We start from the raw sequence: 5000 nt of genomic DNA, 5'->3' as shown, positions 1-5000 counted from the left end.
CAAAAGTTTGTACTTCAGGCACTGACGCCAATTCCTTCTGGAAGAAAATTGATAAGGCCGAAATTTGAACTTTAATGGACCCCAATTTGAGGCCCATAGACAATCCTGCTTGCAGGAAATGTAAGAATCGTCCCAATTGAAATTCTTCCGTTGGAGCCTTCTTGGCCTCACACCACGCAACATATTTCCGCCAAATGCGGTGATAATGTTGTACAGTCACTTCCTTTCTAGCCTTAATCAAGGTAGGAATAACTTCCTCTGGAATGCCCTTTTCTTTTAGAATCCGGCGTTCAACCGCCATGCCGTCAAACGCAGACGCGGTAAGTCTTGGAACATACAAGGTCCCTGCTGAAGCAGATCCCTTCTTAGAGGTAGAGGCCACGGATCCTCCGTGAGCATCTCTTGAAGTTCCGGATACCAAGTTCTTCTTGGCCAGTCCGGAGCCACCAGTATTGTTCTTACTCCTCTTTTCCGTATAATTCTCAGTACCTTTGGTATGAGAGGCAGAGGAGGGAACACATACACTGACTGGTACACCCACGGTGTTACCAGAGCGTCCACAGCTATTGCCTGAGGGTCTCTTGACCTGGCGCAATACCGGTCCAATTTTTTGTTGAGGCGAGACGCCATCATGTCCACCTTTGGTTTTTCCCAACGGTTCACAATCATGTGGAAAACTTCTGGATGAAGTCCCCACTCTCCCGGGTGAAGGTCGTGTCTGCTGAGGAAATCTGCTTCCCAGTTGTCCACTCCCGGGATGAACACTGCTGACAGTGCTATGACATGATTCTCCGCCCAGCGCAGAATCCTTGCAGCTTCTGCCATTGCACTCCTGCTTCTCGTGCCGCCTTGTCGGTTTACGTGGGCGACTGCCGTGATGTTGTCGGACTGGATCAACACCGGCTGACCCTGAAGCAGCGGTTTTGCCAGACTTAGAGCATTGTAGATCGCTCTTAGCTCCAGTATATTTATGTGAAGAGACGTCTCCAGGTTTGACCACACGCCCTGGAAGTTTCTTCCCTTTGTGACTGCTCCCCAACCTCGTAGGCTGGCATCCGTAGTCACCAGGACCCAGTCCTGTATGCCGAATCTGCGGCCCACTAACAGATGGGCAGTCTGCAACCACCACAGGAGAGACAACCTTGTTCTCGGTGACAGTGTTATCCGCTGATGCATGTGCAGATGCGATCCGGACCATTTGTCCAGCAGATCCCACTGAAATGTCCGTGCATGGAATCTGCCGAATGGAATCGCTTCGTACGAAGCCACCATCTTTCCCAGGACTCTTGTGCATTGATGTACTGACACAGTTCCTGGTTTTAGGAGGTTCCTGACAAGTTCGGATAACTCCCTTGCTTTCTCTTCCGGGAGAAATACCTTTTTCTGAACCGTGTCCAGAATCATACCCAGGAACAGCAGATGCGTTGTCGGGGTCAATTGAGATTTTGGAAGATTTAGAATCCACCCGTGTTGCTGAAGCACTACTTGTGTTAGCGCCACACCGACTTCCAGCTGTTCTCTGGACTTTGCCCTTATCAGGAGATCGTCCAAGTAAGGGATAATTAATACGCCTTTTCTTCGTAGAAGAACCATCATTTCGGTCATTACCTTGGTAAAGACCCGAGGGGCCGTGGACAAACCAAACGGCAGCGTTTGAAACTGATAATGACAGTCTTGTATCACGAACCTGAGATACCCTTGGTGTGAGGGGTAAATCGGGACATGTAGATAAGCATCTTTTATGTCCAAGGACACCATGAAGTCTCCTTCTTCCAGATTCGCTATCACTGCCCTGAGTGACTCCATCTTGAACTTGAATTTCTGTATGTACAGGTTCAAGGATTTCAGATTTAGAATAGGCCTTACCGAACCGTCCGGTTTCGGTACCACAAATAGAGTGGAATAATACCCCTTTCCCTGTTGTAGGAGGGGTACCTTGACTATCACCTGCTGAGAATACAGCTTGTGAATGGCTTCCAAAACCGACGTCCTTTCTGAGGGAGACGTTGGTAAAGCAGACTTTAGGAACCGGCGAGGGGGAAACCTTTCGAACTCCAGCATGTAACCCTGAGATATTATCTGCAGGACCCACGGGTCCACTTGTGAGTGAGCCCATTGATTGCTGAAAATCTTGAGTCGACCCCCCACCGTTCCTGAGTCCGCTTGTAAAGCCCCAGCGTCATGCTGATGGCTTTGTAGAAGCCGGGGCGGGCTTCTGTTCCTGGGCAGGGGCTGCTTGCTGCCCTTTCTTACCCTTTCCTCTGCCTCGCGGCAGATAAGACTGTCCTTTTGGTCGCTTTTTATAGGAGCGAAAGGACTGCGACTGAAAAGACGGTGTCTTTTTCTGTTGTGAAGGGGTCTGAGGTAAAAAGGTGGATTTGCCGGCAGTTGCCGTGGTCACCAGGTCCGAAAGACCGACCCCAAACAATTCCTCTCCTTTATATGGCAATACTTCCATATGCCTCTTGGAATCCGCATCACCTGACCACTGTCGCGTCCATAAACTTCTTCTGGCAGATATGGACATCGCGCTTACTCTTGATGCTAGAGTACAAACATCCCTCTGAGCATCTCGCATATAAAGAAAAGCATCCTTTAATTGCTCTAGAGTCAATAAAATACTGTCCCTATCCAGGGTATCAATATTTTCAGTCAGAGAATCCAACCACACTACCCCAGCACTGCACATCCAGGCTGAGGCTATTGCCGGTCGCAGTATAACACCAGTATGTGTGTATATACTCTTCAGTGTAGTTTCCAGCCTCCTATCTGCTGGATCCTTGAGGGCGGCCGTATCAGGAGACGGCAACGCCACTTGCTTTGATAAACGTGTGAGCGCCTTATCCACCCTAGGGGGTGTTTCCCAGCGCGCCCTAACCTCTGGTGGGAAAGGGTATAATGCCAATAACTTCTTTGAAATTAGCAATTTTCTATCGGGGGTAACCCACGCTTCATCACACACATCATTCAATTCCTCTGATTCTGGGAAAAATACAGGTAGTTTTTTCACCCCCCACATAATACCCCTTTTTGAGGTACCAGCAGTATCAGAGATCTGCAAAGCCTCCTTCATTGCCGTGATCATATAACGTGTGGCCCTATTGGAAAATACGTTTGTTTCTTCACCGTCGACACTAGATTCATCTGTGTCGGTACCCGTGTCGACTGACTGAGGTAAAGGACGTTTTACAGCCCCTGACGGTGTCTGAGACGCCTGAACCGGTACTAACTGGTTTGCCGGGCGTCTTATTTCGTCAACTGACTTTTGTAGTGTGCTGACATTATCACGTAATTCCATAACTAAAGCCATCCATTCCGGTGTCGACTCCCTAGGGGGTGACATTACCATCATCGGCAATTGCTCTGCCTCCACACCAACATCGTCCTCATACATGTCGACACACACGTACCGACACACAGCAGCCACACAGGGAATGCTCTAATCGAAGACAGGACCCCCTAGCCCTTTGGGGAGACAGAGGGAGAGTTTGCCAGCACACACCAAAAGCGCTATAAATGTATATAAACAACCCTAGAAGGTGTTGTTTACTATATATGCGCTCTTAATATATAAATATCGCCAAGTTATGCCCCCCTTCTCTTTGTTACCCTGTTTCTGTAGTGCAGTGCAGGGGAGAGTCCTGGGAGCCTTCCTCACCAGCGGAGCTGAGCAGGAAAATGGCGCTGAGTGCTGAGGAGAATAAGCTCCGCCCCTTTTTCGGCTGGCTTTTTCTCCCGGTTTTTAAGAAACTGGCCTGGGTTAAAATACATACATATAGCCTTAATGGCTATATGTGATGTATTTATTTTGCCACTAAAGGTAATTATATTGCTGCCCAGGGCGCCCCCAGCAGCGCCCTGCACCCTCCGTGACTGAGTCAGTGAGCCGTGTGACAACAATGGCGCACAGCTGCAGTGCTGTGCGCTACCTTCATGAAGACTGTGGAGTCTTCTGCCGCCTGTTTTCCGGACCTCCGTTCTGCCGTCTCTTCAGCGTCTGTAAGGGGGATCGGCGGCGCGGCTCCGGGACGAACCCCAGGCTGACCTGTGTTCCGACTCCCTCTGGAGCTAAGTGTCCAGTAGCCTAAGACTCCAATCCATCCTGCACGCAGGTGAGTTGGAAATCTCTCCCCTAAGTCCCTCGATGCAGTGATCCTGTTGCCAGCAGGAATCACTGAGATTGAAACCTAAAAAAAAACTTTTCTAAACAGCTCTTTAGGAGAGCCACCTAGATTGCACCCTCTCGGACGGGCACAAAAACCTAACTGAGGCTTGGAGGAGGGTCATAGGGGGAGGAGCCAGTACGCACCATGTGACCTAAAAGCTTTTTTAGATGTGCCCTGTCTCCTGCGGAGCCCGCTATGCCCCATGGTCCTGACGGAGTCCCCAGCATCCACTAGGACGTTAGAGAAATATATATATATATATATAAAATAAATATATATATATATATATATACATATATATATACACACACACGACGTTTCCTGGCATGCAGCGGCACTCAGGGAAAGATACGAGCAATTATAAGCAAAAGGTGTTTATTCCATAGTGAAAAAAATGGTCCAACGTTTCGGGGCGCAACCACCCCTTTGTCAAGGTGAACAACAAAAGTGAAAACATAATGCAAAGTGATTACCTTTATACGTGAGAAGAGTGGGGAGGTCCCGCGAGCGGGAGGTGCAGCAGCGTTTCCGGGGACAGGAATGCTATTCCTTCCCTGCTTGTGTGCGTGAGAGCGTGATGTGTCAGCTCCGGTCACGTGATCCGGCATCGCGTCCCATGGCGTCCTGGTTCCCATGGTAACTATCCGTGTGACTGTTATACGCTGACAGCCTACACGGAAAACAAGAGGACTCACAGGGTGTCGTGGCGCGGTGGACACGGTCCGTGCTGAATAAGTGGACATGTGTGAATGAAAGGTTAAAGTGTCTTCAATGAAGAAAACTACATAGAAATACACAGTATAAACATTTACATATTAGGGCAAGTATGGAATA

The sequence above is a fragment of the Pseudophryne corroboree genome, chromosome 2, assembly GCF_028390025.1.
Source record: "Pseudophryne corroboree isolate aPseCor3 chromosome 2, aPseCor3.hap2, whole genome shotgun sequence".
In the NCBI taxonomy this organism is placed as follows: domain Eukaryota; kingdom Metazoa; phylum Chordata; class Amphibia; order Anura; family Myobatrachidae; genus Pseudophryne; species Pseudophryne corroboree.
The sequence above is the reverse complement of the archived record's forward strand: the minus strand, read 5'-3'. Positions refer to the sequence as shown.